Source organism: Sminthopsis crassicaudata, chromosome 1, assembly GCF_048593235.1.
Source record: "Sminthopsis crassicaudata isolate SCR6 chromosome 1, ASM4859323v1, whole genome shotgun sequence".
NCBI classification, from domain to species: domain Eukaryota; kingdom Metazoa; phylum Chordata; class Mammalia; order Dasyuromorphia; family Dasyuridae; genus Sminthopsis; species Sminthopsis crassicaudata.
The window spans coordinates 42,674,503-42,684,406 of NC_133617.1; the positions used below are offsets into that span (position 1 = coordinate 42,674,503).

Consider the following 9,904-nt stretch of genomic DNA (forward strand, 5'->3'; position numbering starts at 1 on the left):
TTAAAAGTATAGCAAGTTCTATAACAAATTCTTCAGAGCCATCCTTGTATACCTTCTTTAAAACATTATCAGTTTCCTCCAGTGACATGAATGTGATTTCAGGCTTTTTCCTTACTGGTATTTGCTGAGTCTCATCATCCCTATCATCATCTTTCCTTATTTTCTTGATCTTTTAAAAACTTTTTATTAAAGCTTTTTATTTACAAAACATATGCATGGGTAATTTTTGAACATGACCTTGCAAAGCCTTCTGTCCCAAATTATCCCCTCCTTTCCCCCACCCTCTCCCCTATATGGCAGGGAATCCAATACATGTTAAATATATGTTAATTCCAATATATATATTTATAAAGTTATCTTGCTACACACAAAAAAAATCAGATCGAGAAGAAAACAAAAACAAAATGCAAGCAAACAACAATAGAAAGAGTGAAAATGTTATCTTATGAACTCCACTCAGTTCCCATAGTCTTCTCTTTGAGTGTAGATGGCTCTCTTCATCACTAAACAATTGGAACTAGTTTGAATCATCTCATTGTTGAAGAGAGCCACGTCCATCAGAATTAATCATCATGGTCTTTTAAATTTTGATCTCCCTGGCATTTCTACCATCATCTCCTCCTACATCATTCATCCTTTTTATCTTTTCACTTGAACTAACACTATCCAGGATAAGAAACTATTTCAAATCTTCTTCAGCGATTAAATGAACTGGGTTATTCTTCATTTCCTTTACAACTTTCTGATGCACCAATTCATCGGTCAACTCCATTTTATAAACTTTTCACTTACTATAGTATCATTAAAGACCAAAGGTGATGGCTGTTTGCCAAAAATTCTCATCACAGCTGAAGTAATATTCCAGCATCTTCTGCTGTAAAAGAACCTGACAGTACTGGCAAAAATATCCACCCAGGAATCAAAGCTGATGGTTTCTTCTACTGAAGCTTCAACCTGGTCTACAATTCCTTGACCAAGATAATCAGCTTTCAAAAACAAGAGTCATGAAGTTAGGTATCTTTTCTTTACAGAACTCACAGCAAGTGGGATTACAAATCTGGATAAAAGCATCAAATTCGAGATAGTCATTTTATCCAAAAAGGATTCTACCCAGTTGCTCTGTATATGTGTGTGTGTGTGTGTATGTGTGTGTGTGTGTGTGTTTGTATATCTATGTATGTGTGTTATGTGTGTATGTACATATATATATGTATATGTATGTGTGTGTATATATTTATATATGGAACAAATATAACTTTAACTTGTGTCCTTCTAACAAATGCACTTTTTAAACACCCACCATGAATAAATTCCTTAAGCACACACAAAAAAGCAATTGTTGCTGAAATCTAGATTAAGGAATCAAATAAATTACTGGAGTGAACTGGATTATAGCACTAAAAAGCCACTTACATATGCCACAAATACTTCAGCAAAATCACTCGTCTGTTGTCATGGTCTATGTGTACAATAATATGTTGATCTGGATGCTAGGAGAGGGCCTGCATCACAAAGTTTCCTGGGAAATCATAGATTTCTGAAATAGGTACTTGTCCTATTTCCCTGTGGCGTGTTGCTTACTTCTTCAGCTAAGTGATCAAAGAGTTCTCAATGATCAGCTGCTTTAACACTACTTGAACATTTTTCTCTGTCTTAATAATGTTGCTAATTCTGTTTTCAATATTAGTCAGAAGATTAACAATGTTTACTAGACCACCACAAACTTGAAACTCATCCCTCAGTTGTTTGAGCAGAAATAATACATTATTTACCATCAAGTATGTGAACTACTTGTAACTGTTTCTGATTAATCAATTTAGTTACAACTTATATACAGCTCCATTCTGATAATACCCTTACTTAGTCTCTGCAAACTACTGCCCCACTGTTGGAAGTCTGCTGCCAATTCCTGGATCCCATCCCGCATCCCTGACCATAGCACAAGTCCAGCTGGTTGGCTCTACCTAATCCACTCCATGAGGTTTCCTTGGCAAAAATACCAAAGTTGTTTGCCATTTACTTCTTCAGCTCATTTTACAGGTGAGGAAACCAAGGCAAGCAGGGTTAAGTGAGTTGCTTAGGGACATTCAGTTTAGAGTTTGAAGCTGGTTTTGAACTACAAAAAGGAGGTAATCTGATATAATGGTTTGAAGCCAGAAGACTTCTAGATTCAAATCTTACAAGTGATTTTGGGGAAAGCACAACCTTTTTGGATCTGTTTCCTCATCTATAAAATGAGAAACTAGATGGCCTCTGAGGATTCCCTCAGATTTAGAGCTATCTTATTTAGTCCAGTTCCCTCAGGGAGAGTGACTTGTTCAGATTAACACAGGTAAAAGGCTGTTAGTTTGGGAACTTCAAAGAACATTCACTCAATCATACCTATTTTAAGCCAATTATCAGATTTATTGAATAAAGCATGAACCAAGTGAGATAGTGGATAGAGAGCTGACCTCAAAGTTAGGAAGTCCTGGACTTAAATCCTACTTCTGACATGTGTTGGCTGGTGACTGAGTAAATCACTTCACTTTTTTCATTTCAGAGACATTTTTAAGACCATAAGTTGCAGTTTAAAAAAAAAAAAAGACTAAGTTTCAGAGGTGCTTCTCTCTATAATTAGGAGTTTGCCAAGGTTCAGAATTCTCTCCATTAGTATCATAACAAATCTAGTCCCTATAAACATAGGGAAGCACTGCCTTAGATGGTAGATGTGGGTGCCCACTGTTTCATCTTAGTCTGATTTGAGGAAATGAAACCACAGTACATGTGTACCTAAATTTCAGGCAACTGACAAAGAGGGGGGGAAGGGAGGGACAGAAGGAGGGAGGGATGGATGGAGGGAAAGAGGGAGAGAGAAAGGAAGGAAAGGACAAAGATAGGAAGGAAAGGTGAAAGGAGGGAGGGAGAGAGAGAGGAAGGGAGAGAAGGAAGAAGGGAGAGAGGAAGGAAGAGAAGGAAGGAAGGAGGGATGAAGGAAGAGAAGGAAAGAAGGAGGGAGGGAAGGAGAAAGTCAGAGACAGAGAGAGACACAGAGAAAGAAATAGAGAAAGAAGGAGAGAAAGAAGGAGAGAGAGGAGGAAAGAAAGAGACAGATAGATAGATAGAAACAGAGACAAAGAGAGCAGAGAAAGAGAGACAGAGATTAGAAAATTCCTCTATGCTGTGTAGATAAATAACTGGCATCAAAGTTAGGAAGACCTAAGTTCAAACCCTACTTCTGATACATAGCTCTGGGATTCTCAGCAAATCACACACACACAAATGTATGTACATGTGATATATGTGATGTATGTGTATATATATATATATATATGAGCATATATGCATACATGTACATGTGTATATTCTACACACACACATTTGTATATAGATGTACCTATAACTATGTTTGTCTATACAGGTAGATACGTCTACCTATATAGATAGGTATATCTATGTATATAAAGATATATATATATATACAGAAATAACTGTATATATCCATAGATATAGCTAGATGTATATCTATCAATATAAAAATGGATAAACAGCCAGATAGATTGTTGTTTGTCCTCCATCCTTGAAGAGAACATGACATCAGTGGGTGATACCATGATTTTCAAATGAACTGGATTTGAGTGAGGGAGGTCTGTGCAAAGTCACTTGCCTCAGTTGCTCCTCTTTAGCTATCTAGGTTCAGGGGCAAGATATAGATCATGAGGGATAGATAGACAGATAGACAAACAGATAGACAGAAGTCAGAGATATACAGACTGACAGACAGACACACAGATGGACAGATAGGCAAACAGACAGACAAACACAGATAGATATTTAGACTGACAGATAAATAGAAATGCAGACAGACAGATAGACAGACAGATATTCAGATAAATAGATAGGCAGACAGACACAGATAGGCAGGCCGACAGACAGACAGATGGACATAAACAGACATACAAATAGATAGACACATACATAGATTCAGATAGACATACAGATAGACAGGCAGAAAGACACATATAAACAGACTGACAGACACAGCCAGATAGATAGAAATAGACAGACAGACTGACAGACACAGATAGACAGACACACAGTTAAATATACAGACAGATAGATAAATATCCTCCACCCTCCACTATGTAAAAGTTTTGGATCTAAGCTGGCTATATTAGGGGCAAATCTAGGACTTGAACCCAGTTTCTCTATACTTTATGATTATCCAAAGGATTTTGTGCTACAGTACCCTTCCCTTCTTTCTGCCATCCACTTCATGCCAGTTCCTTGAATTACCTTGGGAGAATTAAAAGTTTTTCTTGGAAATCACGAACTGTGATGCTAAAAAGAATAGATGTTTATTTGTAAATAATAATAAAAACAGCATCATTTATATAACATTTTAAAGGTTGTCAACTGCTTATGGACACATTATTTTATTTTATTCTCACAGCAACCTGTGAAGTAGGTACCCATTTTACATATGAAAAAACTGAGAGTGACTTATCCAGGATCACACAAAGCTAAGTACCTGAGGTGGGAGTTGAACTCAGGTCTTCCCACCTCCAACGCCAGCATTCTACTCATGTTCCACCTAGCTGTCTATCTCCTTAATATAGGGGAAAGTGTTGAGACCTATTTTGGTTTGGGGGTGGGATGATAGGGAAGGACATTGAGGTTACATAGGATATGATTGGATCCTCAGAGGGGATCTGCTGCTTTACCTAGTAGAAAAGCCTTGGGTGAAATGATCTTTAAAGCTTAGTAAAGGGGAGCTAGGTGGCACAGTGAATACATCATTAATCCTGAACTCAGGAGAACCTGAGTTCAAATCTGACCTCAGATACTTAATGTTTCCTAGCTATGTGATCCTGGGTAAGTACTTAACTCCAATTGCCTTAGCAAGGGGGAGGGGGGGAACTTACAAGAGAGGGATCCATTCTTAATATATACTTTACCATGTTTAACATATATTGGATTACTTGCTATCTAGGGGAGGAGGTGGGGAGAAGGGAGAAAATGGGAGCACAGAGTTTTGCAAGGATTAATGTTGAAAAATTATCCAAGCATATGTTTTGAAAATTAAAAAGCTTTAATAAAAATTTTAATTTAATTTTAAAAAAGAAATCAGTTTGCCTAATTCTAAAAAAAAAAAAAATGCAGGTCCATTGATGCCTTTAAAAGAAGCTCAGTCCCCAGTCATCAATGAGATTTGCCATACATCCCAGTTTCCCTGGAGGCAAACCTGGCCTGCTCCAAACAACAGGTCTGCTGTCCAGCACAGAAGAAGCCCAAGTGCTTCTTTGGGAAGAACAAGATCTCATTCCAGTCCACCCCACTGGTTTCTCACCTCTGATCTTACGGACAAGTAGGTGCCAATTATCTAAGCAGCTGGGAATTTCCAGGAAAGAAGAATCCAGATACAGGGCATGGAATCTAGAGAAAGAGCAATAGCAAGAGGTTGGAGGGGGCCACAAAAGTCAAGCCTTCCCAACATCATAAACCTAAAGGGTTTTCAATGTTAATAAGTTGTTGCTAATAAATTGTTCCAAGACTACCTGCCAGCTAGGGGAAGGGGTAGGGGGAAGGAGGGGATAATTTGGAACAAAAGGTTTTGCAAGGGTCATTGTTGGAAAAATTACCCATGCATATGTTTTGTAAATAAAAAGCTTTAATAAAAAAATAAATCGTTCCAAGTTTGTAGATCTCAATTAGTTTGTACAAAAATCAGATAAGGAGGCACACCTAGAGATTTGACATCATCCATGATTTTCTGCAGAAAAGGTCAAAGATTATTGATGATATCATGCCCTGACAGGAGCAGATTTTCTAACTGATGGGCTCCCTGGATATTCTATAGGATGGCTTCAGCTTGTTGAAAACTGGATTCGATACAAATTCTACATACTGTAATCATTACAGAGATGCTTAACCCTCCAAATCAATTTAACAAGCCTCTCTGGACAGGCATAAAAACCAGGTAAGACTTGCTTGCTTTCAGTTCTTATTGCCTTTATTGCTTTGTTTGTTTTTTAAACAAAAATGAGTCAGAATTTTCAAAATAGGAAAGGCTTCCTTTGAGCTAGTCTCTCATCTCCATTTTAGAGCAGAAAGAACATTGGATCTGAAACCAGTTGATTTGCTTTTGAATCTGACGTCTCTCCTCTTGAATCACAGAATCTCAGAGCTGGAAGGAAATCTCAGGAGCCATCTAGATTTATCCATAACTGACTCCCAAAATTGAACCCATGATCCTACTCCAAAACACCCAACTAGTAGTAATCCAATTTTTTCTTAAACACTTATGGTGTTTGAGAGCCTGCCAACTCCCAAGGAAGCCCATTCCTTTTTTGGACACCTCTGGTGATTAGAAAGATTTACCTAATATGAAAATTAAAGCTCACATTTTGTAGCATACACTCTGGCTTTTTTGAATGTATGTGACATGTATATTGTCTCTCTGCAAATGTATGGTATCTGCTAGTCTCACTGCACCTCCTAGTCCCTCCCACAATTCTCTGTATACACAAACACAAGATAGTGGGACAGGCCATTTTCCAAGCATATTCCTATAGAATATTGGCCAATCAGTAATTAGCCTCAAGGGCTCAATTGTCCCACCTCAGTGCATTGACTCAAGAGTTTCAACCCCTTCTATCTCTTGATAGAATGTAAGCTACTTGAGGGCTTCCTGTTTTGTTTTGTCTTTATATCTCCAGCACTGGGCACAGTGTCTGCTTTGTTGTGAGGGTTGTTGTGAGAATCAAATGAGATAATATTTGTAGGGGCTTAACACAATGCCTGGGACATAATAGACACCATATAAATATTAACTATTTTTCCATCGTAATTGCTTAATTATTCCTAATTTAGTTCTCTGGAGTCAGTCAGAACTAGTCACATTTCAACATATTGAAGACAGCAAACATTCCATCTAAAGCTGTTTCTCTGGGCTAATAAGTCCCATTTCCTTTAGATGGTCCTCATAAGAAATTCTCTAATTTCTTTTATCATACTGACTATCCTTACTTTTATGATCTCTCATTTATCAATACCTTTCCTAAATCATGGTGCCCCAAGTTAGACACCCAAAACTCTAGATGCAATCTGGCTTCTCCCAATATTCATCTTAAGGCTCAGACAGAGCCATACTATTCTGTCACTCAAAAGCCTTCTGTGAATCTTCATGACAAAATGGAACAAGATCAATTGATATGAGTAGGACGGAAGGAAGTATCAAAATTGTCAAGTTTTCTTCTAGATTCTGCCTCATTTCAGTCAGGACTTGCTCCTGAAGACTTGGGTTCATTTCATTTGAGCCAACATTAATTAAGTGGCTAACAAATGCAAAACATTAGGAGTTGAGTAAGATTTTGGCAATTGATCCCATCACTTTGTGACAAATAGAGGAAGAAAAAATACAAGTAATATCAGATTTTATATTTTGCAGCTCAAAGATCACTGCAGATGGCAGTGGCAGCCATGAAATTAAAAGGAGCTTTCTCCTTGGAAGGAAATCTATGGGAAATATAGACAGGGTACTAAAAAGCAGAGGCATCACCTTGCCAACAAAATTCCATATAGTCAAAGCTATAGTTTTTCCAATAGCAATGTATGGCTGTGAGAGTTGAAATTCAAGGAATTAATGATTTCCAATTGTGGGGCTAGAGAAGACTTTAGAAAGTTCTTTGGATAGCAAAGAGATCAAATCAGCAAATACTTTAAAAAATTAATTTGTGCTATTCACTGGAAGGTTAAATTCTGAAGCTAAAACTTAAATAGTTTGGTCAGATAATGAAAAGACAGGATTCACTAGAAAAGACCTGATATTAGAAAAGATTGAAGGCAAGGGGAAAGGGGGATAGCGGAGGATAAGATGGAAAAATAGTATCATGGAAATAACAAACAAGCTTGAACAAACTTCAAGATGTAGTAAAGGATAGAAGGGTCTAACAGTCCATGGGTCACAAAGAGAAGAGCAATAACCAAATAATTGTTGAGTTAACTGTCCAGTGATGGAAGGGGTTATGAAGCCAATGTGTTCAAAAAGATTAGAGAACTCCCATTATAAAGGCATATTGCAATCTATCCACCAGTAAATTAATATATGCCTGGGAGCTAGTTACTATTAGAGAAGTTAAGGAGCTTTCTCATCACCATACAACTAATGCCAGAAATGGGCTTTGACATCATTTCTTCCAGACATTAAATTAAATCTAGCACTTTTTTAGACCACACTGTCTTGAAGAAGAGTTTCTCTTTCCTTCTCTTCCTCTCTCCCTCTCTCCTTTAATCCTTCAATCCTTCTCTCTCTCTCCCTCTCCCTCTGTCTCTCTCCCTTTCCTTTCCTCCCTCCCTCCTTCTCTTCTTCCCTGTTTCCCTCTCTCTCTGCCTTCCTCCTTCCCTGTCTCCCTCCCTCTTCCCCCCTCTCTCTCTCACACACACAAACTTACACAATATATATTTTCACATAGATTCATGTACATAAACACTCTCAGACATGCGTATATAATTGCATATACAATAACTATAAAACAAAAGAACACAGTGCACCAAAGAAATATAAATAAAATTATTTGTGAATTCTTAGTAGAGAAAGATTATCAACAGAGCTTTAAGGAAGGCAGAAGAGGTGACAGCAAATCAAAAAAAAAATGTATCAGGAAGAAGAAATTAAAGCAATAATTAGGAGCTATTTTGCCCAACTGTATGTCAACAAATCTGACGATCTAATTGAAATGGATGAATATTTACAAAAACAGAAATTGCCCAGATTAACAGAAGAGAAACCAATCCCATTTTAGAAAAAGAAAATGAACAAGCCATCAATGAACTCCCTAAGAAAAAATCTCCAGAGCCAGATGGAATTACAAGTGAATTCTATCAACATTTAAATAACAATTCCAATACTACATAAGGAATTCATTATTCTTTACATGTTTAATAGAATTCACTTGTAAATAAGAATTCATTGGGTTGGAGGATGAAAGGAGAGGCATGCCAGACCTAAGGAACTGCTTGAGTTAAAAACCCTGAGGTAGGAAAGCACACTTTTGGTAATAGAAGTGTTTAACCTGGGTCAGAGGAAAGGATATATGGAAAGAAAGAGTAGGAGGTGAGTTTAAAAAGATGGCATTGGATTTTTGAGGGCAACAAAGGCCAAGGAATTTATACTTTGCAAATGGAGAATCATGGAATATTTTTGATCAGAAGAATGATGTCATTAGATCTGTGTTCATGGAAACCATCCAACAAGAATGTGGAAGATTGCTTGAAGCAAGGAAGAGGAAGGAAAAAAGGAGAAGATCCATGAGCATGTGAAGGTGGTGAACATTGTTGGAACCGTATACTAGAGATGATCTCTCACACATGAGTAATAGAAAAACAAAAGTAATTGAGTAATGTCTATGTGAGAACACAATTGTGAAGGTGTCCCATCACTTATGAAATTCATGGCGAGTGTGTGACAGCATGGAAAGAAGCAAACTTTCTCACCTGCTCTCAGCATCTCATCTATGGAAATCTGATGCCCCTTTCTGTGTCGAGGAGGGGCAGCTGTTATGGTCCAGCTGTTTCTCTGAGTATCTGTGGGGAGGGGTACATAGTTATTGTCTGTGCTGCTCTAGAGCCCAGATTCAGGATGCATCAAAGAGATGATCTTATGTAAAATGAATCAGGCAGCAGTGTCAGACATGGACATTGAGGGAATGGTTTGCTTTACTTTGTATATTTGACACAAGGTTTGTTTTTGTTTTGTCGGGGGTAGGGGGAGATTCCAACGGGAGAAGAGAAGATGGGATAACAAAGACGTACAACATGGGAAAAGTCTGACAAAAATAACAAAAGAAAAAAAGGGCCAATGAAGCAATTTTAATGCACAAAACAGAATAAAAAGGAGACCAAAAAGAATTGTGCAGAATATCTC

At 37.6% G+C, this 9,904-nt stretch overlaps 1 pseudogene; it reads right to left on the reverse strand.

Annotated features, from left to right (window-relative positions):
* Positions 1-580: 580 nt before the first annotated feature.
* On the reverse strand, positions 581-4,566 carry LOC141544915 (E3 UFM1-protein ligase 1-like; annotated as a pseudogene).
* Between the last annotated feature and the right edge of the window lie 5,338 nt (positions 4,567-9,904).